This window comes from Pongo pygmaeus, chromosome 17, assembly GCF_028885625.2.
Source record: "Pongo pygmaeus isolate AG05252 chromosome 17, NHGRI_mPonPyg2-v2.0_pri, whole genome shotgun sequence".
NCBI classification, from domain to species: Eukaryota; Metazoa; Chordata; class Mammalia; order Primates; family Hominidae; genus Pongo; species Pongo pygmaeus.
The window spans coordinates 91,926,565-91,954,242 of NC_072390.2; the positions used below are offsets into that span (position 1 = coordinate 91,926,565).

Genomic DNA, 27,678 nt, shown 5'->3' on the forward strand with positions numbered 1-27,678 from the left:
GGCCCCCCTTTCCCCCATTTCCTCTCCTTGAGCAGGCATCTATTTTTTTATGTTTTTGAGACGGAGTCTCACTCTGTTGCCCAGGCTGGAGTGCAGTGGCTCAATCTCGGCTCACTGCAAGTTCCGCCTCCTGGGTTCACGCCATCCTCCTGCCTCAGCCTCCTGAGTAGCTGGGACTACAGGCGCCCGCCACCACGCCCGGCTAAGTTTTTGTATTTTTTAGTAGAGATGGTGTTTCACCGTGTTAGCCAGGTTGGTCTCGATCTCCTGACCTCGTGATCCACCCACCTCAGCCTCCCAAAGTGCTGGGATTACAGGTGTGAACCACCGCGCCCGGCCTTTTTTGTATTTTTAATAGAGACAGGGGTTCACCGTGTTAGCCAGGATGGTCTCGATCTCCTGACCTCGTGATCCACCTGCCTCAGCCTCCTAAAGTGCTGAGATTACAGGTGTGAGCCACTGCGTCTGGCCGAGCAGGCATCTAAGTGTCTGCCTGCTGTGATAGGTTAGCAATGAGGCCCGGCTTCAAGTTCTTCAAAGGAGGGTCTACAGCCCAAGTCAATAGGGAGTAACGTTGCTGCTTTTATTTTTTTTAATGTGGTGAAACACATAACGTAAAATTTATCCTTTAACCGCTTTTGTTTTGTTTTGTTTTGTTTTTTTGAGACAGGGTCTCCTTCTGCCACCCAGGCTGGAGTGCAGTGTCGTGAACATGGCTAACTGCACCCTTGACCTCCCGGGCTCGTGTGACCCTTGCCCATCAGCCTCCCGAGTAGCTGGGACTATAGGTGTGCACCACCATGCCCCACTATTTTTTTTTCTGTAGAGATGGGGGTCTCACAATCTTGCCCAGGCTAGTCTTGAACTCCTGGACTCACGCAATTCTCCCAGCCTCCCAAAGTGCTGGGATTACGGGTATGAACCACCGTGCCCGGCCATTTCATCATTTTTAAGTGTGCAGTTCTGTGGCACTATACACATTCACACTGCTGTGCAGCCATCACCATTCTCCAGCTCCAGAACTTTTCCATCTTCCCAAACTCAAACCCTGTCTCCACGAAGCACAGAGGCCTCACTCCTCTTCCCCCAGCCCCTGGCGCCCCTTCTACTTTCCATCTCCTTGGCCCTGACTCCTCCATGTTTCTCACCTGTGTGGCTCAGCAGCATGTGTCCCTCCGAGACTGGCTCACTGCACTTAACACAGTGTCCTCCAGTGCATCCGTGTCGTAGCATGGAGCAAAATTTCCTTCCTTTCAAGGCTGAATTTGATTCCATCGTTCAGGTTTTTTTTACACAGCAAAGTGTGCAAACCACTGAGGACAGGGCTACTGCTGCGACCCTGAAGCCCTCTGCGTCCCAGCCCTGCACAAAGCTGGCTTCAACTGCTGCTCCCATTCCCTGCCTCTCCTCCCTACCTGGGAGCAGCTGCCAGGCTACTGCACAGGGTATGGAGAGGGAAGAAGCACCTGGGTGCCTTTTTTTTTTTTTTTTTTTTGAGACAGTCTCACTCTGTCACCCAGGCTGGAATGTGGAGTGCAGTGGCGTGATCTCAGCTCACTGCAACCTCCGCCTCCCAGATTCAAGCAATTCTCATGCCTCAGCCACCCTAGTAGCTGGGATTACAGGCACACATCACCATACCCAGCTAACTTTTGTATTTTTAGTAGAGATGGGGTTTTGCTATGTTGGCCAGGCTGGTCTCGAACTCCTGACCTCAAGTGATCCGCCTGCCTCAGCCTCCTAAAGTGTTGGGATTACAGGCTTGAGCCACTGCACCCAGCTCATTTTTTTTGAACTGCACCCAGCCAATTTTTTTGAGACAGGGTCTCCTTCTGTCGCCCGGGTTGGAGTGCCCTGTCTAGATCTTGGCTCACTGCAGCCTCAACCTCCTAGGCTCAAGCGATCCTCCCACCTCAGCCTCCCAAGTAGCTAGGACTACAGGCGGGCACCAGCACTCCCGATTAATTTTTCTTTTTCTATTTTTAGTAGAGATGGGGTTTCATCATGTTTCCCAGGGGTTTCATCATGTTTCCCAGGCTGGTCTTGAACTCCTGGACTCAAGCGATCCGCTTGTCTTGGCCTCCCAAAGTGCTGGGATAACAGGCCTGAGCCACCGCACCCAGCCTCGTTTTTAATTCTTACAATTCTCAAGGATAGTCGCGAGAGGCCGTGGTGTTTCTGTTTGACCAAGGAGACATACTGAGAAAAATCCAGTGGCTTTTCACACAGGTCATGGTGCAGGTCCTTTGCCCTGGCACCTTAATCAGGAAGAGGAGCCCCTAGTGAGCCCTGGTTTCCTCATTTATAACATTGGGAAAATAACAGTATCTACTCCATAGCATTGATTTGAGAGCTAAAACCAGATAATTTATGTATGGTGCTTAAACACAGTGTCTACAATTAGCAAGGGCTCAGTAAGAAGGAGCCAATATTAATACTATTAACATCATAATTTAAGAGGAAAAAATTCAAAGTGTGGTCCATGCCTATATTTCAGTTTTATGCAGCTATTAAAAATGGTGTTTACATTTTGTGTTTACAAAATTGTTTAATGCATGAGGAAATTTTTATGTTGTTATATTTTTTCAAGTTTCCAAAATCATATATACTGTATGATTTCAATTATGCTTTAAAAAAAACCCAGTAATAAAAACGCAGGAGGAAATATGACAAAATATCAACAGTGGGCATATCTGGGTAATGAGATTGTGCATAACTATTTTTCTACTTCTCTCTCCTTCAATCTACTTCCCAAGGAGCAGATAACTGTCTCTATAATTATAAATACAGTAAATCAAAATGTAAGTAAAGTCGAATATGCACTAATCAAGCTTTGTTTTCCCATATGGTAGTAGTGGTCCCCATCCCAGGCTGCACGTGAGGATCCCCCAGGAGCTTGTTCTCACCCAGGTTGCGGCTGCCCCCTGACCAGTGTCATCACTGGCAGGTGCCACCGACAGTCTGATGAGAAACAGCTGGCAATTTTGAATCAGAATCTGAAAGTGGCTCACTGGTGTTATCAATACACATAACATCGCTTTTATTTTAAAGTCACAAACAGAGAGTCAGTGCAGCTGCAGGATTAGAGCTGACTGGCTGAGTGTTTTGTGATCTGAATTATCAGAACCTGGAGAGCAGGGGAGGCTCCCAGTGGGTGTGGATCTCAGCCCTGGCTGCCCTTTCTCCCCATTTTCACCTGTTTCGCCATTTCTCTCAATTGCCACGCTGGCTCTTTCTAAGAAGCAGGGCCGAGAAACAGCCGCTGAGGAAACTGAAGAGGCCACGAGTGGATTCTGTACCCAGCTCAGACTGTGGCTGAGGCGCAGAGGCACGTGGGCTCTTGGAGGATGGGATGAGCTGGGCAGCCCCACGGCTCCTCCTGGCAGAGCCCCCACGCTGCGCGTCTGTGTGCTCCACAGCAGCCAGTTCCAGGCACAGGGCATTCCTGGTGCACTTGTCAGGTGATTGACTCAGTGCAGCGATCTCCACGGGTCCTTTTGAGGATGATGCCGAGAATCTCTGTTTTACTCCTAGGAACACGGCAGCTGCCAAGGTTGGACATCACTCTTCCTAACACCTGGGAGATACATAAGGAATGCTTTAAATGAAGCTTCAAATGTTTCTAGTGGTTCAAGAGGGGCCCTGAATGTGTGGATCCTCCAAGCTCCCCTTCTCTCTGCACTTGGCTGTGTTGTCATTCACAGCCCAGCAACTCACCTTACAGAGGTTAGGAGGGAGAGGAGGCTACACATCTGCTTATTAATTCATAGAAAGCCTTGACCCCATCAGTGCCAAGTCCCAGCATTTTGTTGAACCACTTATATCAAGACAAGGCATTTGTGCTGCATCAACTCAGCAGTGATTGGCAGAGTCCTGTATTCATCATTCCTCCTGGTGTCGTCCTTTTAAAAATAATGTACAGGTGAGCAAATCATGAAAGTGTGCCAAACTGGTAAGCTTTTCTTTTTCTTTTTTATTATTTATTTATTTATTTATTTATTTTGAGATGGAGTATTGCTCTGTCGTCCAGGCTGGAGTGCAGTGGCACGATCGTGGCTCACTGCAACCTCTGCCTCCCGGGTTCAAGCAATTCTCCTGCCTCAGCCTCCGGAGTAGCTGGGACTACAGGCGCCCACCACCACGCCCGGCTAATTTTGTGTGTGTGTGTGTATTTTTAGTAGAGACGGGATTTCACTGTGCTAGTCAGGATGGTCTCGATCTTCTGACCTCACGATCTGCCTGCCTCGGCCTCCCAAAGTTCTGGGATTACAGGCGTGAGCCACTGCGCCCGACCAGCTTTTCTTCTTCTATGAGTTTGTGGTTTTCTGCCAGGACATCCCATCAGTTTGGAATAAATGAACACATCCCTTGGCCCTGCATTTACAGACCCCACCCCCATCACTCAAGTCCCCATATCCCCTCTCCAGATCTGTATTCACAAAGCACCACGCTGAGATTGCCTGACTGCGCTGCTTTGACCTTCCAGGCATCAGCGTTCCCAGGAGGGGAGTGACCCCAGGCCCCTGTGGGAGAATTGCAAGGTGGCGCACCCTTGGTTTTCCAGGGTTAGACCCCCTGTATGAGTCTGACAGCCCTATGAGCCCAACCGTGGCTTTGAAATTCATCATGGGGTCATTTTCTGTATTTAAAATAAAACTGGAGAAAATGAGATTTCAATCTCCGTACGGCTTTGCTAATTTTCCAAAAGGTTTGCGCTGAGACAGCAAACAGCAAAATGGAGCTTTCTTGCCAGCGGAGAAGAGCGCACCTGCATCACCTTCAAGGAGAAACGGGCACAGCCGTGCCCTTGCTCTCTGGGAGTCCCGATGCAGACTGGCGGAGGTGCTTGGAGCACCCGTCAGAGGGCTGGTGTCCAAGAGCCAGGGGGGTCCCTACCCAGCTCCACTCATCCCCACCACCCGCAGCAGACAAACTGTGTGAGGCTTGGTTTCTCTGCCTGTGAATGGGGACCACTCCAGGGACACAGTCCTCATCCACACTGCCCACCGGCGCCCAGGCTCAAGGCGCTGGGGAATGTGTGGCCCTTCCTTCCCTCTGCCCCCGCAGGCGTGGCCACCAGTGCTGCACAGGCCTCTCAGGCATCCGGCTGTCGTTTTGCTTTTAGTTTTGGAATCTGGTCCTTGGGGTTGCTGGGTTTTGTTTTGCTTTTGGGATGTCAAGCAAGCATTGGCTATGATCTCCAGAGTTCAGATGGTCCCCTAAGATGGATGCAATCCCTAAAAATAAGGTGATGATCCCTACACATATTTATGACCATTTTAAAGACTCACACATGGTTCTCTGGGCAGACTCTGTGCTGCACCCCGCCTGTCAGAAGTGCCTTTTCAGCAGGCGACCATCATCCTGCATGTCCTGCCCCTCGATCGGTCACCCAGCAATGCTCTGTTGTCAAAAAAAAAAGACGAAGATTAATCAGTGTTGCCTTCTTCCTACTTTTCTTTTTCTTTCTCTCTTTCTTTTCTTTCATTTATTTATTTATTTATTTTTTTGAGAGAGGGTGTTGCTCTGCACCGAGGCTGGAGTGCAGTGGAGCAACCACAGCTCACTGCAGCCTCGAGTGATCTTCCCACCTCAGCCTTCCAGTAGCTGGGACCACAGGCGCACGCCGCCGCAGCCGGTTAATTGTATTTTTTGTAGAGACAGGATCTTGCTATATTACCAAGGCTGGTCTCAAACGCCTGGCCTCAGGCGATCCTCCTGCCCCAGCCTCCCAAAGTGCTGGGATTCCAGGCGTGAGCCACTGCACCCAGCCCTTCCTACTTTTCCACGGCTGGCCCCAGGGGTGAGCACATTGTTGCTCTGTGTACCTTTAAAGACTGTTTTCCAAAAAGTGGCTGCCATCTCCTGGGAGCCCGTGAAATTGCACCATCTGGAGTCAGCCAAGCCTTTAGTAACCGATTGTTTTGTTTCTTCCTCTTCAAAATGTGCAGGTTATTCCAGGGCCATGTATCAATTTGTAGGTCAGAGTGACCCAGATCCAATCCTTACAGCACCAAGGCAACAATATCAGGGCCCTGGGTCCCTCCCTTGGCCTACAAATAAGAGTAATAAAGGAATTGACGTCAACAGATCTTTGTCATGATAAGTTATTGTGTTACAGGGATGCAAATTTCACAGCTACAGATTCTGTCAAAGTTGCTTCTAAGCCCAAGCTCTGGGTGTTGCAACTATGGTTTCATTATCCTAAAATAAAAAAAGGAAATACTTAAAGATACTTTTAAAACTTGGCTTAGGTCAAGCGCCTTAAAAAACAGCTTTCCTTTCAGGCCCCAAAGCTTGAGATTCTAAGCTGGAGAGTCAGCAAAGAGCGCTCAGAGCCTTGGTTCTCCCCGAACCTCCGCCCCCTCTCCCACCCAGTGAGGTCCATCAGGTGAGAATGATTCATTTCTCACTTGAATAGACCCTTTAAATAAAGATGAGTCATTTTTCTGAGAATAAGTCCTTGACATCAAATTGTACAATCTGTTGCCTTTCTAAACACCTCAGTTTAAGGGAAGCAGAATGACTTCAATATCAGGGTTTGTAACAGGCACACAGAAGGGGCAGGGGGTGGGGCCTGGGGGAGGACTGAAGACCCTTTGGTGAGTGTCAGGGAGGTAAATAATGACTTACCAGAACGACAGCATGGCTGCCTTCCCTGTGAAAAGCCAGTGTTGAAACATGAGTGTTTGTTCATCTGCAGCCTTGGGCTGTGGTGTCTGCAGTGTTTAATAAGTCATTTTTAATTAGCTTCCATCTACCATGGTGTGTGGCTGGCTGTCTTTGCACAGCTCTCCGGGGCTGTCTCCAGGAGGCCCTATTTTATTGGCCGTTGATACCATGTCTGCTCAGAGATACAATCAGAAAATATGATTGGTGTTCCCGCATGACACACAGGAGGAGGCACGGATAGCATTACACAAACAGCCCAACAGGCCGGGCGTGGTGGCTCACGCCTGTAATCCCAGCACTTTGGGAGGCCATGGGCGGTGGAAGACCTGAGCCTGGGAAACAGCAAAACACCGTCTCTATAAAAAATACAAAAATTAGCCAGGTGTGGTGATGTGTGCCTGTAGTCTCAGCTGCTTGGGAGGCTAAGGTGGGAGGATCACCTGAGCCCGGGAGGTTGAGGCTGCAGTGAGCCAAGATCGTGTCACTGCACTCTAGCCTGGGCAACAGAGCAAGACCTTGTCTCAAAAAAAAGCAGCCCAGCAGGTGACAGGGTGAGCATGCTGGGATTTATCATGAGCAGTGAGTGCCGTGACCTGTCCAAGGGCACAGCATACCATTATCTAAATGACCAAGGTCCAGAAACTCTTTCGTTCCTGACTTTTCAGTGGTTAGAAGGTGCCAGAGGCCAGCTACCTAAAAAGGGAACTGGCCAGTTCCCAGGGGGACAATACCGCCTGCCACTGCACTGAATTGGGGCAGCCATGGCTGAACAAAGCGGGAAGGAGCTGATGGGCGTGAAGAAGGACTGGACTGGAAGTGAGGACCCCAGCTGTCCAGCACATTTCTCAGGGAAGAGGCTCATGGCACAGCCCAACGCTGGTGTTCTTATCAAGTGAAGAGTGGGAGTGTCCTGCAGCCCGGGGAGAATAACCTACTTGAATCCCTGTTTTAAGGGGCATTACTAAGGGGGTTCTGCTCCCTGAGCTCCTAGAGGTCTGAGAGCAAAACCATGCAGTGTGTGTTTGGTGCATTCACAGAGAGCAGGGAATAGAAATGTCTGTCTGCCTTCCCCTCACCCCAAAACCAAAATACCATCCTCCCAGTGTGTCTGCTGCACTCATGGCATTGCCAGCAGGAGGAGCAGAAGCAGACGGGGGTGCTGCTGAGCCCCCACTCCTCCCCACCTCCCCGCACCCGTCCACCTGCAGCAGGGATGGCACGGAAAACCCGACATTTCATAAAGATTCAGCATGGTCCTGTCAAAGCCCAGGGGAAGCCATATTCAGGGAGGGGGTCAATGTCTGAGAAGAATAAAATTGCCAAAAGAGACTGAGAGTGAAGCCTGTGGGTTGGAGGGTGAATGAGAGAGGCTGGAGTATTTGGGAATCAAAGGTGTCAAGGTTTCTTGAGGCTCCCATCCCTGTCTCTCTGCTTCCTTTCTCTCCGTTCCACTTCTTAGCCCCTGTGAGCAGAGACAGCTGGGGCCCCAGGCTGGTGCTGATGAGCAGGGGTAGAGTTCCCTTCCCTGGGTGCCTTGTCCATGAATGTGTGTGCGTGCACTCTGGAGCTCCTCACCACCCAACCCTCTCTCCTCGTGGTTTTCCCAGTATGGAGATTAGCCCTCGCCACCGACACGCTGAATAATGCCTTCGTGCTCACCCTCTCCAGGTTGCCTACTCCCCACGTGAAGCCGCTCCCCAAGGGCTCATCTTTGAAAGACTTTTTAAGGTGCACGTGTCATTTTCACTTTTGCTCACATTGCACAAAGACCTAGTTGAGGAAAAGAAAACTGCTGTGATTTATGCTAATGAGATGAACTGCATTCCAAATGTATCTCAACCAGAACACACTTCGCAGTAACACACATGAAAAGGAAATGCGTTCTATCTAGGAATCACTGTGTTATTTCACTGATCTGCATGTTGTCACCTGAGGGCATCTAGCAATGTGCTAATACGTAATTCAGGAAATCTAGATTGAACATGGGCACCTGTGAAGAAGTGGAAAAGGCAGTGGAGCTAAGACATACAGCAAAGAGAGCCTGTTTTGTTATAAACAGCTAAATCCGGAAGTCAGTGTTTTGTATTTCTTGTAGAAGTCATACTTTTATCCTATCATTATGCAAAAGTGCTGATTCATGTTTAGTGCAACAAAAATCTACCTTTAAAGTGGAATATTTTGAAAGGTTGTGTTAAAATGACTCTCAAATCTCTTCCAAAAACTAGCTGCTAAGCAGGAGTTCTCAAGGTAGAAGTTGGAATTACCCAACCACCACCCTGATGGGATGCTCTCTGAATGCAGATGGAAACAATGACTTAACTGCAGCTTCGGATGCATCAGACACAAACGCTGGATAAAGCTGCTCATTCACATAAAGCACCACCTGCTGCCGCTACCTGGAATATCCACACTGGATAACTCAAAGCTTGGTGGAAACAGAGGTTGGAAAAAATAGAAAATAAAACAAAGGGATGGAAGGAGGGTGTTCTGAATTCCATTTCCTTCGATAGCAACGAGAGCTCCTTCAGTATGTCGTGGACACCTTCAGTTGAGCACAGCTCAGGCACCTCAAGGACACTCCGCTCATGTAAGTAGGCCTTAGTAGGTTTTTCTTCCATGAGTGAATTTCTGTTCAGAGCAAGTAAAACACAGCCTGTGACACTGTTTGTCCCTAATGTCAACAGCGCTTTCTGTGATCAGCCTGTTGTACGAGGTGTTGGAATACATGAACAATGAAAATGGAATATCTCGTCTCTCATTTCTGTCTTTAATCATTGGCTGCCTCCACTCCAGTTACACCTGGGCAGTGCTCTGATCTGCAGGTTTAACTCCAGGGGAAACTTTCCTTGTTTGATGACAGCTGTCAAGTGAACCAGATGCTACCTCTAGTAAGAAAGGATGGGCAGATAGAGTGTGATGTCTGGGGTGCTTCTGACTCAGGGCGGCCTCCCTGGCTCCCCTCACCCAGTTGGACGTGGGTGCCCTTGTCCTACTCTTCCATAGCATCCTTGGCTTTTCCTTCATGGTGCCCCTGACACATTCCAGCGAGACACGGATTTGTGGGATTATTTGCACCGGGTGAAGTTGGCCTGTTCCACTAGTTTACTGACTCCAGGAGCTCAGAGCTTTTGTCATTCTTTCTTCACTCTGTGCATGTAACACACAAGAGACGTTTCCTGAATGAAGGGCCCCTGATGCTGTGGCACAAATAACAAAACATTGGGAAGTAGTACGTCTTGCCAGCCATACTGCTGACCCTGAATGACTGGAATCAGTGCTTCAATTTTAAACATTTGATTGACAAGTTATTTTCAGCAGTTTGCCCTCAAAAGATGACCTTGTGTCGTTTACTTCTAACCTGATCTGGGCTTAGCGTATCTACTCATTCCTTAGGTCAGCCACAGCCTCATAAGCAGCTACGTTCAATCAGTCGTCACAGCCCTGGGCACAGACTTCTCAGCAAGAGTAATTTTCTCACTTATGCTAACAGTTTGACTTCTTCAAATGCATACTCTTTTTTTTTTTTGAGACGGTGTCTCATTATGTTGCCCAAGCTGGACTTGAACTCCTGGGCTCAAGCAATCCTCCTGCCTCAGCCTCCAGATTAGCTGGGACATAGATGCATGTCACTGTGCCTAGCTCAAAAGCATACTTTTACTTACACTGATGATATCAAGACATGATAGAATACAAAGCATATTTCCTGAGTGATTTTTTAAAAATTTCAACCACCTGTACACAGACTGTAACACCAGCAGTCGTGAGGAAGTGCTTGGGACTTGCCGGTTCTCAGACTTGCCTCTTGCCAGGGAGGGGACCCCATCTAATAACGAATGTATTTCCCTAATGAAGTCCAGAACCAGATCTTTCATGGACCTAGATTTTATGTGCAGAAATGTGGAACATCCACAGTTGGAAAACTGTGAGTGCTTGATGTTAATGAAGGCAACACTCCTCAATTCTGAGATTTATATTGTTTTTGGAATGTAATCATTGGGGAAAACATTTCTAAGCCTGGTCATAAACCGTCCCTCCCACAACAACAACAATGGACTATAAGAAGTACAGTTTTACAGAGTATTTTGGGGGCTTTCTTCCCATGACAAAAGTTCTTTCTTATGGTACAAATAGTTGTGTCCTTTCTTGCAGCATAAAATATACATATAAAATAGTAAAACGGGAGAGATGGTATTGACAGTGGATGAAGCCAGGTTGACGTGACTGAGAGGCAAGTTTCAACATTAGGAAAAAGTGAGTAACCTTATATATCTGCTTTTTATTCCAAGGAAATCACACACTGGTGATTTTGGAGAAGGGAATCTGTAGGACAACGGCGGTGGGGAGGGGCACAGAGAATCTTGCAGAGCAGTTGCCGTTTGATCATTGGAATAACGAGGAAGGAGAGAAGCTGCCAAACTTGGGACCCAATGGCTTCATGCTCTGAAACGACCATTTTTGTCGTTGGAATGTTTTCAAATGTGCTAAGACTTGTGATGAGTCTAAGTGGAAAAAATAAGTTTTTCCTTTTCCTTTTCCCGGGGTAAAAAAAGACAATACTAACACATTAAGTTGGTCTATAGATGCCTGTTATTCACTCACTAGCCCCTGTAGACCTTATAAGCCTTGTAGAATCTTTAGTCACCAAAGACTGAAGAACAAGAAAGTGCTCACCCACAAAGGTCAGAGTGCATTTCACCAGCGGGTAAAGCCATTCTCAGACATGGTCTTTTCATTACAATGTGTTCTTTTCATTCTAGCTGGTTCTTTAGCTAGAATACCAGTGAATTCCATGTCTAGGTATAGATTAGGGTCTTTGTATAAATTCCAGGCTCTGGGAAGAGCTGTTTGGATGCTGGCATCTAGAAGTAGGAGAATGGAAGCCGCATAGTGGAAATATCCCTGTTTCCTTTTGATTCTAATCACACCCACCTGGTCTAAGTTAATTTCCATTTTAATCTATGCTAATTATTTCCGCTTAATTATAAATTCCTATTGTGTCAAGGTTTGTAAAGCCGGGTTGAGACACAGTTTATTCAAGGCTGATATTTCAGTAAAAACATCTATCCAAGTACAAATGCAGTTTCAGAAGGTAAAAAATAGTTCTTGTTTGGATTTATAAAATTTAAGGTAAGAAAAGATGTAATGTCTTTCTCCAATTGTATTAGTCCATTTTCATGCTGCTGATAAAGACATACTCGAGACTGGGCAATTTACAAAAGAAAGAGGTTTAATTGGACTCACAGTTCCATGTGGCTGGGAAGCCTCACAATCGTGGTCGAAGGCAGGCAGGAGCAAGTCACATCTTACGTGGATGGCAGCAGGCAAAGAGAGCTTGTGCAGGGAAGCTCCCCCTTCTAATGACCATCAGATCTCATGAGACTTACTCGCTCTCATGAGAACAGCACAGGAGAGACCTGCCTCCATGATTCAGTTACCTCCCACAACACGTGGCAATTCAAGATGAGATATGGGTGTGGACACAGCCAAACCATATCACCAATCAATGTGTTCTTGTTTACAGGAACAAAGACCACACTTACTCCTCAGGAGATACATGGGTGATCTTTCAAGAGACCATCAGAAAGAGGCTGCTTGGGTCCCATCCGAGGACAGACAGGAGACTGAGCCGTGGTGTACACTAGTATCTGATGCAACAGCGTTTTCTGCAGAATATTAAAGGACTTTATAAATATTAATTATCTCATTCATCCTCATCACTTTGTGTGAGCCAAAGACATTATAGATGGCCAGTCACCCATTTCACTAGGCTGAGTATCTAAAGCCACCTTCCACATGTAATCATTAACATTTCAAAATACTTTCACCTCTTTATTATTCAGAGATGTTGAGTTTATGAAGGACTCGGTCCTTTTTGGTTCTTTCTGCCCTGCATTAATAAGCACCTTTGAATTACTAAACATTCCTGCCTCTCTCCACCTCTTTCCTTTTTTCTACATTAATTTAGCAAAATTACAGAATGTAAGTATGTAAAAATAACAGTAAAGCCACTCATAAGCTCACAATTACTAATAATTACCATGAATATTTGATGAGTGTCCATCCTGAACATTTTCCAAATGCATAGGCTTATGCATTTTTACCTCCTTTAATGCTGTTTTATGTTCATTAATGTCATTATTTTAAATATATTGTATGTAATTTTTTTTTGAGATGAATCTTGCTCTGTCGCCCACGCTGGAGCGCAGTGGCGCATCTCTGCTCACTGCAAGCTCCGCCTCCCGGGTTCACGCCATTCTCCTGCCTCAGCCTCCCGCATAGCTGGGACTACAGGCACCGCCACCACACTCGGCTAAGTTTTTGTATTTTTTTAGTAGAGACGGGGTTTCACTGTGTTAGCCAGAATGGTCCCGATCTCTTAACCTCATGATCTGCCCGCCTCGGCCTCCCAAAGTGCTGGGATTACAGGTGTGAGCCACCACGCCTGGCCTATATGTAATTATTTTAATGTATCATTATTATTTCTTTTTTTTTTTTTTTGGCGACTGAGTCTCACTCTGTCACTCAGGCAGGAGGGTAGTGGCACAATCTCGGTTCACTGCAATCTTTGCCTCCTGGTTCAAGCAATTTTCATGCCTCAGCCTTCCAAGAAGCTGGGATTACAGGCACAACATACCATGGTGTGCAGCTGATTTTTGTATTTTTAGTAGAGACAGAGTTTTGCCACGTTGGCCAGGCTCGTCTCAAACTCCTGGGCTCAAGCGATCCACCTGCATTGGCCTCCCAAAGCGCTGGGATTACAGGCGTGAGCCACCGTGCCCAGTTGTCATTATCACTATTTTTAACAGCTGAAAATTATTTCACTGTATGGATGTGCTATCATGAAATTAACCAACCCCCTATACCCAAACTCTGAGGTCGTTTCAACACATTTGCCGTTGGAAACCTCTTACCTCTGTCTCCAGCCCAGACAGCAGCCTGGTCGGCTTCCTTCCAAATCATTCTCCATGGCCAATCACGTAGAAACCAGGGACACATATAAAGGATTTTGTTATTTTGTTTCCTTTACAAAAATAGTATTATACCCTGCAACCTGTTACTCTCATTTAAAAAATACATTATAAAAGCTCTTCCAGATAATTTTTAAACAGCTGTACAATATTTTATAGTATAAATACACCACTATTTGTGCAATCAAGTTCCTCAGTGGGCATTCAGGTTATTTCCTGATGTTTGCCACACAAAGATTGCTGCTCCAGACACTCTAGAACATCATGTTTGCATATCCACATGTGTACTTTCATAGCATGAGGGCAAGGAAGTGGGATTGCTGAGTCCAATGGTATATTTGTCATGTGAATAGATTTAATAGATTTGTCTGAGATGATTCTTAAAGGCATCCACACCAAAGTGGGGAAGAATTCAAGCTGCTCTGTCAGTTTCTTCCACACAGATATTCTAGCTAGAAATAACAAATACTTTGTGTGTACACATGCAGACAAAGCAGCTGATGCTCGGAAAAGGAACAGGACTGATCAAGGTCACAGCTAAATATTTCAGAACCAGGACTAGGACTAGGTCTCCTGATTTTTTTTTTTTTTTTTTTTTTTTTGAGATGGAATTTTGCTCTTGTCACCCAGGCCAGAGTACAGTGGCTCAATCTTGGCTCACTGCAACTTCTGCCTCCCAAGCAATTCTTTTGCCTCAGCCTCCTGAGTAGCTGGAATTATAAGCACGTACCACTATGCTCAGCTAATTTTTGTATTTTTAGTAGAGACAGGGTTTCACCATGTTGGCCAGGCTGGTCTCCAACTCCTGACCTCAGGAGATCCGCCCACCTTAGCTTCCCAAAGTGCTGGGATTATAAGTGTGAGCCACTATGCCCAGCCCAATCCTGATTCTTTGACAGAACCTTTTGCACAACAATAACCTTTTGCTGGGCGATGAAGAGTTGGGGAAATGAGAAAGAAAAGGTGTGTATCAGTTATCTATTGCTGTGTAACAAGCCAGCCCAAAACATCATAGCTTAAAATGATAGCCATTTATTGAGTTCGTGATGCTATGGGTCAGCAACTTAGGCTGGGCTCTGCTAGGAGGATCTTTTGGTTGGAGTTGGGTTCCCTCATGGGGATGTTGTCAGCTGTGGGTCAGCTGGGGGTCTTGGTTTTTCTCTGTGCTCTCTCTTTTTTTCTTTTTCTTTTCTTTTTTTTTTTTTTTTTTTGAGATGGAGTCTCGCTCTGTCGCCCAGGCTGGAGTGCAGTGGCGTGATCTCAGCTCACTGCAAGCTCCGCCTCCTGGGTTCACGCCATTCTTCTGCCTCAGCCTCCCAAGTAGCTGGGACTACAGGTGCCTGCCACCATGCCCAGCTAATTTTTTTGTATTTTTAGTAGAGACGGGGTTTCACCGTGTTAGCCAGGATGGTCTCGATCTCCTGACCTCATGATCTGCCTGCCTTGGCCTCCCAAAGTGCTGGGATTACAGGCGTGAGCCACCACACCCGGTCTCTCTGTGCTTTCTTATCCTGAAATATGCCAAAAAGGAGTGCAAGTGTGTAAGACCTCTGGAGACCTAAGCCCAGGGCTAACATGTTATCACTTCTGCCATATTCTATGGCTAAAGAGAGTCACAGGAGAGCCTAGATTCGACGGGTGATAAAATAGGCTCCACCTCTTAATGAGAGGAGCAGCAAAGGCACATTGTAGAGGGCATGGATCAGGAAAAGGTGGAGAATGGAAACCATGTTTGCAATTTATATGCCAAGTTTTCAGGGGCATGAATTTTTTTTTTGAGATGGAGTCTTGCTCTGTCCCCAGGCTGGAGTGCAGTGGCGTGATCTTGGCTCACTGCAACCTCCACCTCCCGGGTTCACACCATCTCCTGCCTCAGCCTCCCGAGTAGCTGGGATTACAGGCACCCACCACCACGCCTGGCTAATTTTTTGTATTTTTAGTAGAGACAGAGTTTCACCGTGATAGCCAGGATGGTCTCAATCTTCTGACCTCATGATCCGCCCGCCTTGGCCTTCCAAAGTGCTGGGATTACAGGCGTGAGCCACTGCGCCCGGCCCAGGTGCATTAATTTTTTCCCCTAATATCCAAACAATTGCTTTGGTATCATGTTGATGTGGCTGTTTGGAAAATCATGGTTCTGTAAGAGCATAAAGTAATGTTAGTGGTAAAATCCCAAAAAAGTCTTCCCAAGGCACCTAAGGCACATTTGGGATATTGGGTCAAGCCTCTTTGTTTTTAAAAATAGATTTTCAAATAAGAAAAATTATTCTCCATGGCCATTTTATTCTCATTTTTGATACATTTTGTATTAGTTGCTGGTGTGTGCCCTCTTTACTGCTCTGTTTGAAAACACTGCAGCTATACAGAACTGGGGTTGTGTGTGTGTGTGTGTTTGTGTGTGTTTCTTAGCATGTTTCTGTAATTTTCCATCTCACAAAATAAAAACCTAAGAGTACTCTACAGGTCATAAAAATAGCAGGCAATAAACAAAGTTAGACATAGTACACTTCCTTTTAATATTCCAACAAAAGAGTGTCCTTGGAGATGAGAGCAGGTGAGGATGCAGGTGAGGAGCCCCGGGCGTCCATGGGGCACAGAGAGCCCCTCTGAGGGACTCCCATGCACTGGGCAGAGAGCAATCTCTATGTCCAGAAACTTCTGGGCTTCAACCAAATATATAATGAATTTGGGGTGTGGGTTCAGGACAGGAAGAAAGCACACACACGTCAGCATTTTGTTCTTTCCTGAATCGGCAGTTTAGTATGGAAAATGACCCTCTGGGACACTCCCATTTGTCTAACCCAAGTAGGGTGTGGAAGGAAAGGAAACTCCGTGAGACTCCGCTGAGTCTCGGGCAGGGCACCTTGTAGCCGTCTGGGGCACACTGGCCCCGCTCTGCAGCCACAGCTGGATTCTCCACCCCTGAGCAAGACAAGGAGTCCCAGACAAAACGCTCAGGATTCCAGAGGATGGGGTTGAGGATCCTCAGCCTTTCAGAGTGAAAATCCACGAGGCGGAGGAGGTTTAAAACAACAGAAACAGGCATGTAGGGAAAACCATAGGTTCAATTAGAAGCACTGTACAGACGTTCTGTACAAGAAATTCCTGCGCAGAGGAAACAGGATACCAGGAAAAGTGGAAACCCTATTGTTTACTTGGAGCTAGGAAAAGAAATAGGTGGGTGATTTGTTTCCATAGTGACTATTGTTAAAATAAGACAAACTGACACCGATACTGATTTATTCTCCTTTTCAAGCCTTTTTAAAAGATCGCTTTAATCTGAGTTGGTCCTTGAATATAAATAAGAAGACCAAGTTATCTTTCACAATTATTATTTTTGGCCACTTAGAAATGAGATTTTTTTAAAAATAAAAACATTTAAATAGAATGTGTGTTTTACATATAGGAATTGTGTTCTGGGTATTTGCAATTTAATCCTGAATCTTAAAATAATATTTTTTCCTGCTTTACCCCAAACTACAAGATGTGTATTTGCTGTTGGTGACCTCTGAACCCACATCACAGGAGTTTGGTTTATAAAGGTGGACACTTAATCTGTCCTCCTGGACAGCCAGACTCCCCACTCCTCCCAAGCTCCAGATGCTGTTTGTTACAAAATGGCGAGCATAAAAGGCCTTAATGGGTATCATCTCACAAAATCTCCACTCCCTCTCAGGAGCAGGGGACCTCCTTGCAGGGCAATGAGCAGGAAATTAAGCACGTACACACGCATATATACACACACATACACACGTACACACATATACACAAATGTACACACACACACATACACACAATTGGTGCAGTGACTCTCTGGCTCAGCTCTTGAAAGGAAAAAAAACCCAAAGAATGTTCTAGAAATTCCTAGGCCCTTGCTGGCTTAAAGTGTAGTTCTCACATGAGCCAAGAGTGAAGCCTGCCAGTGTATCGAGCCCCTGTGGCCCATCTCTACCTTCATCCCCTCAATCTTCTCATGCATTCATTCGGTCATTAATTCACCAAGCTTCGTGACGGTCCCCTAAGCTAGTGATTGTTCTAGGTACTGGGGCTGCCACGGTAAGACAGGACTGATCTCTCTCACACCAATTATGGTCAGCATTAAGGAGGTGTGGTTAAGCATGCAGGCTGCGGAGTGAGACTCAGAACCAAACCCTGGCTCTGACCCTTTCTAGCTGGATTTCATTGCCTGCACACGCTCCCTCTCTCTCTTTCTGTGTCTGTCTGTCTGTCTCTCTCTCTCTCTCTCCATCTCTATTTCTTCATCTCTTTCTCCCTCCTTTTTTATACCTGAAAATGCAAAGAATCGTGTCACCCCTATGGATTACTACGAGGATCAATGGGATGCTGCAAGCGCGGCGTGCAGCGGCTTGTTCCCTGGTGCCCCACACATGCTTGCTGTAGCTATGATGATTATCATGACTAAGGCGTGCCTCTAACCCTCGTGGAACTCGCTATCTAGATCTAATGGTACAGGAAAATGACTAGAACATTTGAAAGTGCTATCAATGCTATTCTTTTTTGGTTGAGTGGGATCCCCACAATTTAAAATTAAGTAAAAGCTAGCTAGGCATGGTGGCTCATTCCTGTAATCCCAGCACTTTGGGAGGCCAAGGCAGGCAGATTGCTCGAGCTCAGGAGTTCGAGACCAGCCTGGGCAACATGGCGAGACCCTGTCTCTACAAAAAATACAAAGAGTGGCCTGATGTGGCGGCATGCAACAGCTACTTAGGAGGCTGAGGTGAGAGGATTGCTTCAGCCCAGGAGGTAGAGGTTGCAGTGCAGTGAGCCAACCTCACAAAAGCCAAACCCTGTCTCAAAAAAAAAAAAAAAGAAGAAGAAGAAGAAAATAAAACTTAAATTAAGTAAAAGCTGCCATTTATTTATTATTTATTTATTTTTAAAGCCACTTTATTGAAGTCCAATTGACATACAAAAAGCTGTACATATTTTATGTCTACAACTTGATGAGTTTGGAGATAAGTACTCACCTGTGAAACCATCACCATAATTTATGCCATAAGCATATCCATAACCTCCAAAAGTCTCCTTCCACCCTCTGAATTAATTAGTTATTAATTATTTTGTGACACAAACACAAGTTAAGATCTATCCTTTCAGCAAATTTTAAGTATACAATACAGTGTTGCTAATGATATGTCCATGCTATACAATAGATTGCTAGGACTTACTCATCTTGTATAATTGAAACTTTGCACCCCCTGACTGATCCCGTCCCATCCCCCTCCCCCACACTCCCTCTCTCATCCCACCCCTGACAATCACTGTTCCACTCTCTGCTCCTATGAGCCTGACTCGTTTAGATTCATCATGCAAGCAGCGTCAGGCATATTTGTCTTTCTGTGTCTGGCTTATTTCACTTAGCATAATGTTCTCCAAGATCACTGGATGACGCGTGTTAATTAAACCTCTAAAACCAAGCCTAGGACCAGGCAGAAGTGTGGAATGCAGCTGTGGAGCGAGGAGTCTAATCATTCTGCCCACTCTAACTGCCAAGATGAATTGCTCCATGGACGGCACGCTCTGAAGTAATCAATATCAATTTTCAAGACAGCTGAAATGTCGATGAACCACACGGCAGCCGGGTGCAGTGGCCATGAGCTGCTGTCGCTTCCCAGTTAATGTGAAATGGAGAAATAAACACCTGTCAGGCCCTCCCATCCACGGAGGCAGGCAGTCTGCAGAATCTTGTTCAACAGGCTGTGTTTTCTATGCCACACCGTGATCTTGGTTCCTTGGCTCGGCCAGGCGTGGCGGCGAGCGCCTGTAGTTCCAGCTACTCGGGAGGCTGAGGCAGGAGAATGGCATGAACCCGGGAGGCAGAGCTTGCCGTGAGCCGAGATCGCACCACTGCGCTCCAGCCTGGTGAAAGAGCGAGACTCCATCTCAAAAAAATAAATAAAAATAAATAAATAAAGAAATAAATATAAAAAAAATTCTAACATTTAAAAATTTATTTTAAAATAACAAATATACTGTTCAAACATTTTAAAAATTAAAATATCCAGTTTTAATCTGTGTTTTGAGAAAAGGGAAATGGAATAAGTAGCTAATTGGTACATAAGTTGGTAGAAACTGTCAGAAAATAATTGTATTTTGTATTTCAAAAGGGTAAAGTTATAATTGCACTTTAAAACTGAGACATTTCATTCTAGGAATTTACATGAGCAAATAATCAGAGATGCACAAGACAGATCTGTGTGTGGGCATGTTTGCTGCAGCAATGTTTAGAAGTAACACTAATAAAAAGCTAGGGGGTGAGGTAGGGCGAATTTTAATTTGATATGTGGCTTTTAATCCTCCCACTCATAACCAAATGTCCCAAATGTCTTGGGACAAAAATCTTGTCTCCCCAAATCTCTTCTTAGGTGGGAGGCAGCTGGACAAGGCATTCAAAAAATAAATAAATAAATAAAAAACAAACGCCAGGCGCGGTGGCTCACATCTGTAATCCCAGCACTTTGGGAGGCCAAGGCAGGTGGATCACAAGATCAGGAGATCGAGACCATCCTGGCTAACACGGTGTAACCCCATCTCTACAAAAAAATTAGCCGGGTGTGGTGGCGGGTGCCTGTAGTCCCAGCTACTTGGGAGGCTGAGGTAGGAGAATGGCGTGAACCCAGGAGGCAGAGCTTGCAGTGAGCCAAGATCACGCCTCTGCACTCCAGCCTGGGGGACAGAGTGAGACTCCGTCTCAAAAATAAAATAAAATAAAATAAAATAAACATATATACAGGGTCTGATCCTCTCCACTTCCTTTTAGGGCTCGGATTATGCCCAATTAGCTCATGATCTGAGTCAAATGTTTGGGGTGGGGTGTATTTATTCAATGCTAATATAATTATGTGCACATACCACGACAAGTATTTGCACATGGGTTGTCACCAGTAATACAGATAATCCTGAAACTGGATTCTGTGGGGTAACAGAGTCTGGGGAAGCTAAAGATCCCACCTGAGTCTTTGATAAACAATAAAGGATAGCATGGGAATTCCCACTCCAGGCTCACCCCAGGTGCGTCCTCACTCACTGCTTCTGACCCAGCTTCCTGTCTGTGAAATAAAGCTTCATGTGTTCTCTAAATGACTTTCTGGTTCTAATACTCTGGAGCACTCTGATTCAACATGTGCATTCATCAGAAGCTCCAAAAATACCACAAGAGTGGGGCACCCATGCTTCCAAACTCAAAGCCAAGGCAATGTAAACTCTCTGTGCTGCTTCCAGAAGCTTCCAACTGTCTGAAAGGCAGAAGTCATGGTATGAACATGTCCAGAGTCTGCTTAAAATCACAAGCTCTCTACATTTGGAAAAGATAACTTGACTTCTTTTTTTTAACTCATGGTACAAAAGAATTTAATAAGTGACACATTGGTATAGAAAAACACATCGCTTGTAGCTAGCTCATCCTTTAAAACCAGACTAGCGAAATGAAAAATCAGTACAGAATTTTACTTAAATAAAAAATCAAAAGTACATGTTGGATATTGAACTACTATGTTTTTTCTTCTTTTTGGAAATGACATACATGCTTTCTGGTAAGTAATACTCTACCAAACATTGCACTAAACTAAAGCAGATAGACAACCTAACTAATTTATGCAGAAAGGGTTTTCAACAAACATGCAAAGAACAGGATCCCTTTTAGTCGATTTCCAGCACACAGCATACATTCATTAGTGCTCAGTAAAATAGTAACAAACACCAGCGTAGAAAGCATTTTTGCTTTCATAGCACTAACAACTAAAGAGCTCACAGCATATCATACTTTGATCTTCAAGTGGGGAATCATGGAAGTTCCAAGATCATATCCACTAGGTTAGCATAAATATTCACCTATAAAAATTTTTTTCAAAAATAATGCTTAAAAGAGATTTCTAGACAATAGTGGGACTACACCAGGAGAAGCAGAAGACAGTGACATAAGGACTGCAAATGTTAAGACAAGGAGTTGATTTTCACATGTAGCTTTTAAGTAAAGGAGATCTCTTTCAGTTAATTCCTACAGGCAAGACAAGCTGTGATCACAGGAGATTCAGAAATCTCAAGATGGACATCTGGCTTGAGTAACACCCTACACAAACATCAAAAACCCCATTGAGGCTGAAGGACTGAAATTCTGACCCATGTTAAAAAAAAAAAAAAAAAGAGAGAGAGAGAAAGAGCTGTGAGTGCACAAAAAGATTCACGCAAACCCTGCTGGTACAGAAGGTTGTGGTGGAGGGTTTTTCCACACTGGGACAGAGGGTCGTGGTGGAGGGTTATTCCACACTGGGACGGAGGGTTGTGGTGGAGGGTTGTTCCACACCGGGACGGAGGGTTGTGGTGGAGGGTTGTTCCACACTGGGACAGAGGGTTGTGGTGGAGGGTTGTTCCACACTGGGATGGAGGGTTGTGGTGGAGGATTGTTCCACACTGTTGGCACACCAACATGCATGCTGGGGGTAGGAACCCTAGGTGGAATGCTTGGCATGGGTTTACTCCCAAGGAGTCTGCCTTGGAAGCACCAAGAGAGGAGAGAGGGGTCTACTTGGATCTACACGGGCAGGGGAGGAGTTCCAGGGTTGTTAAGCACTAAGTTAATACAAAAAGGTGTTTCAGGAGAAATAAGTCTAGGAGGGTTAGGTCATTTTGCTTTTGACCTATCAATACTTATCGTGAATAAAGAGTTACAGAGTCAGTCTCTCCAAGATGTATTATTCTGTCACCATTAGCTGAGCCTATTGGTCTACTGGGTCAGTAACATCCACAACGATCCCATTCATTGCCTGGAAACCTAGCTCCGCAGGCTGTCTTGGGAAGTTGGCATAGAAGATGATTTGCACAACAGTCACAACTAAATCTCTGCTCGATTCCAGTCTCCAGCCTTCTTTTTCTTTTTCTTTTTCTTTTTCTTTTTTTTTTGAGATGGAGTCTCACTTCTGTTGCCCAGGCTGGAGTGCAATGGTGCAATCTCGGCTCACTGCAAACTCCGCCTCCTGGGTTCACGCCATTCTCCTGCTTCAGCCTCCCCAGTAGCTGGGACTACAGGCACCCGCCACCACACCCAGCTAATTTTTTGTATTTTTAGTAGAGATGGGGTTTCACCGTGTTAGCTAGAATGGTCTCGATCTCCTGACCTCATGATCTGCCCGCCTTGGCCTCCCAAAGTGCTGGGATTACAGGCGTGAGCCACCGCACCTGGCTTCCAGCCTTCTTCTTCTGCTTTGCAGCCCAGAAACATTTATTCAAAAGCCAGAAAATCCACAAATGTGAGCAGCATGTCAAATACGTCACCAGCCTTTATCTTTATGGTGCTGCAAGGCTGCTGTGAAAGCTGCCGTGTTAAATCCAGGAATCCACTCCAGCAGTGATTCTTCAATGTACTTTTATATCAAATGAATTCATTAAAAATAGCATGTAGGTGAACTTATTCGCTTCTGTGTCTTCAAACTCCTGGTAGTACCTGTCCATGAAATTTCTCTGTAGTAACTGGAACTCCTCATCCATGATAGCGTCCTCTAAATATCCCACCACAGCCTCAAATTCTGCATCAGAGGCGGAGGAGAGAGACAGCATAAAGCTCTTTTCTTCTAAGGCATCCGTTGTTGCCGCCTTACCCACCAGAGTGGGCCAGCAGCCCTAAGGCTCGTAGCCTGCTTGCGGCCCAACCTGCTTGGAGGGCACAGTGGGGAGGAGGCCTCGCCGCCCAGGCCATGCCCACTCACTGCCCAACCAGGTCAGTGCCTGCTGGTGAAGCCCAGCCTCAGGCTCCCGGATGTGGCCACAGCCACTCTGCCCACCACCCATGTGGGTCCCAACTGAGAACTTTATTTAATTTTTTTTATTATACTTTAAGTTCTGGGGTACATGTGCAAAACGTGCAGTTTTGTTACATAGATATACACGTGGCATGGTGATTTGCTGCACCCATCAACCCGTCACCTACATTAGGTATTTCTCCTAATGCTATCCCTGCCCCGCCCCCCGACAGGCCCCGGTGTGTGATGTTCCCCTCCCTACGTCCATGTATTCTCATTGTTCAGCTGCCACTTATGAGTGAGAACCTGTGGTGTTTGGTTTTCTGTTGTTGTGATAGTTTGCTGAGAATGATGGTTTCCAGTTTCATCCATGTCCCTGCAAAGGACATGAACTCATCTTTTTTTATGGCTGCATAGTATTCCGTGGTGTATATGTGCCACATTTTCTTTATCCAGTCTATTATTGATGGACATTTGTGTTGGTTCCAAGTCTTTGCTATTGTGAATAGTGCCGCTATAAACATACGTGTGCATGTGTCTTTATAGTAGAATGATTTATAATCCTTTGGGTATATACCCAGTAATGAGATTGCAGGGTCTAATGGTATTTCTAGTTCTAGATCTTGAGGAATTGCCACACTGTTTTCCACAGCAGTTGAACTAATTTACGCTCCCACCAACAGTGTAAAAGCGTTCCTATTTCTCCACATCCTCTCCAGCATCTGTTGTTTCCTGACTTTTTAATAATCACCATTATAACTGGCATGAGACAGTATCTCATTGTGGTTTTGATTTGCGTTTCTCTAATGACCAGTGATGATGAGCATTTTTTCATATGTCTGCTGGCTGCATAAATGTCTTCTTTTGAGAAGAGTTTGTTCATATCCTTTGTCCACTTTTTGATGGGTTTTTTTTTCTTGTAAATTTGTTTAGAGAACTTTATTTCTTATGATGGGCTGCAACCTGCAGGCTGGGAAATGGAGCCTTCCGTTGAGACTGAAAGCAGGTGCTTGGAGGGAAGGAGGGTGGGATAGGAGTTTTATGTTAAACAGGTTAGCTAAATATAAATATTTAACAGGTTATAAGAGAAGCTATGAATATTCATGAAGAAAGGTCATACACCTGTGTGGGAAGCAAACTTATATGTTACATGTGTCCCATGTTCAGTTGGGATGAAGATGTAATATTAAAATGCAGTAAAATTAGGCTCTATGTCAAAACGTGAAAGATAGGACACAAAGGTGCTGTGTGCACATCCTCCATAAACCAGCCAGAATCAGTCTGTGATTGCGATCATGTATACTGGTCAGCTATCATGTCAAAACCAGGGAAAGCGGAGGGGAGTCTGGGTGCAGCATCAGGAGGTTGCTTGAATTCAGCAGAGGAGTCTTCGTTCTTTGTTTTCCAGGACTGGTTTCTGCTTATTTCTTAAGTAAAAAAGGTCCTGTGAAGGTTAGTGAAGAAAGAAGTGTACTGAGGTATGATTGACCTCTTGTCTTGTCATGACCAGAAAACTAAAACTATTATGTTTGTTGGATTTTGAACTATTTGCATACACATAATGAGATAACTTGGGGATGAGACCCAAGTCAAAACATGAAATTTATTTATGTTTCATATACACCTTATACACATAGCCTGAAGATAACTTTATAATATGTTTAATAATTTTGTGCATAAAACAAAGTTTTGACCACAATGTGTCACAAGGTCAGGTATGAAATTTTCCACTTGTGGCATCATATCAAACTTTTTGGATTTGGAAACTCAAAGTTTCAAATTTTGGAGCATTTTGGATTTCAGATTAGGGATGCTCAACCTGTACAGTACTTTAAAACTACAATTTCCAGACGTTCAATGGTGCATCCCTATTAGATATTTAGAAAGCACCCAAGTAAGTTATTGATTTTACATATTTATGCACAACTACTGCACTAATATACTTTGTTATAAACATACACATTTTAAGGGTTATAACATAAATAAACAATATTTTATCTTAACTTTAAAAGTGTTTTTGCTCTGACTCCAACTTGTGTTTTGAGTGCAACCAGCAAGACTGAATATGCTCCTCCCATGTCAATTGAATACATACACCAAATGCTGAAAGGAAAGAGCCAGTGAGCACACCCTGCCCCCACCCTCCAGTGGGGGCTCCTCATTCACTCTTCAGGGATGTCCGTGCTCCCCTGATATGCATGCATTTGGGGGATAAGGGACCAGTCTATATAACATTCGTAAAATGTGACTTTCTTATTTGATTTTAAAAAATGAACAGATAAAGTTGTTTTTCTGTTGTTTTATTTTGTTTTTTGAGATGGACTCTCGCTCTGTTGCACAGGCGGCAATGCAGTGGAGCAATCTTGGCTCACTGCAACCTCTGTCTCCCGGGTTCAAGTGATTCTTCTGCCTCAGCCTTCCGAGTAGCTGTGACTACAGATGTGTGCAGCCACACCCAGCTAAGTTTTGTATTTTTAGTAGAGGTGGGGCTTCACCATGTTGGCCAGACTGGTCTCAAACTCCTGACCTTGTGATCTGCCTGCCTCGACCTCCCAAAGTGCTGGGATTACAGGTGTGAGCCACCACACCCAGCCCAGATAAAGTTTTAATGGCTCTTCCTGCGTGCACCTCAGTTATTTATGGGGTGCATTCACTGATTCATATGCTTCATTTAAAACAAGAACAGGCTCAGATCCAGGTTTTGTAGAGCATAGGACTTTTACAATTTCTGAGGAGAATAAACTCTTTAAGAAAAAGAACATCAAAAAAAGCCTTACTTTTACAACTTTTACAAATGCTTGTGACCCCTCAAAACACACAGGGGACTCCCAGGGCCATGGAAGGGACCCCTGTGGGGGACCAACGACCACCATCACGGCCTTGCTGGCTTTCAAAGGATTTGAGGAGGCTGCTCCTGCAAACAAGACAGCCTGGGAAAGAGAGCTCCTTTGGAAAAGGTTGCTTTAGTAGACTGGAATTTCAATGTCCTTCCCTGCCTGGGTCCTCTTCAATGGGCCATCAAAGAAAATTCTACCTTCTAGGCTAAACTGTTTAAAGAACAGTCCCTGCAGCACAGTGAATCCAGGTCTGGAGCTGCTAAGAACAGGAGCACAAATGTTTAGATAACACCAGTTATCACAGCCATTCACTGTAGCTGTCTCTCTTTTCCGTTCTAAAACTCAAGCTGTGGTCTTAGCATAGCAGTGCTCCAGGCTGGAGGAGGAGGAGGAGGCTATATAACATTTTAGTAAAGAACACTGTGGACTCACTCAATAAGTCACACTGTCAGCTCCTGCTCATTAAGGGGGAGAGGGACCTGTTTTCCCTATTCCTCATGGGCGAGAAATTTGAGCTGAAACTCGTCTTGCAGAACTCTCGGTCTCCCTTTTAAGGCATTGTTTTCAAAGTAAGATGGCAAAGGCAAATCCAGTAAAACGCTGTGGCTAATACAGGACATTTACGGCCCTGAGAACAGTGAAATGCAGACGGTGGCGGTGGGGATGTGTTTGAGGCAAGGCTTAACAAAGGGTTGAAGTATAGGCAAATTCGGAGGAAGGTGGAAATGCCCAGGAGAAATTTCACTTTAGAAAAAAATCACAAATCTATTCCCTCTTTCGACCCCTCACTCCGGCAGTGCCTCACACATGAGTGCCTGACTTCAGATCATCCTTCTCTGAGGCGCCTGTCCCTGACATGTCTCCAGGAGACAACTGCAGCCCAACAGCCACACAGGTGGGCCTGACGCGCTCTGCTCAGCAAGCGGCTGTGAACCTGCCTTCTCTTAGGGTGCCGTGGCCTTAACAGCAAGAGCCACAGGGTCTGTGCTCCCAACTGCCAGGGGCTCTGGCTTCCAGGAGGTGGCCTGAGAACCAGCTCAGACAGCAGGGATGGGCCGGGCCTGGCCCTCTGCTCGGGGCCACCCAGGCCTCAGGAGCGTGGATTTTCAGCCTCCTGTTTTACAACTGTCATACCCGGGATCCAAATCCCTTTCCCCTGCCAGCGCGGATTGAAGAAGGGCTCTCACCCCCACCACAGTCTCCGCATCCCCGCAGGCCTCCCACTGCCCCATCCAAACTTGGCTGCTCCCGAGGCTGCAGGCAGGGTTAGGCCGCCTGTGGGCGACCACCCCGAGGCCTGTCCTCAGCTGCTGCGGGAGCCCCCTGCAAGGCTGGGTCATCACTGTCTATGCAGATGTCGCGTGGGCCCCTTTCCTGGCCTAGCATCCCCCACACGCTAAGCCGGGCGGGCAGCGTCCTGTTGGTCCGGACTCTGGCGAGGCTGCT

General features: G+C 45.7%; 1 pseudogene; it reads right to left on the reverse strand.

Annotated features, from left to right (window-relative positions):
- Window positions 1-22,431: 22,431 nt before the first annotated feature.
- Window positions 22,432-27,464, reverse strand: LOC129018798 (ADP-ribosylation factor-like protein 2-binding protein; annotated as a pseudogene).
- Window positions 27,465-27,678: the final 214 nt, after the last annotated feature.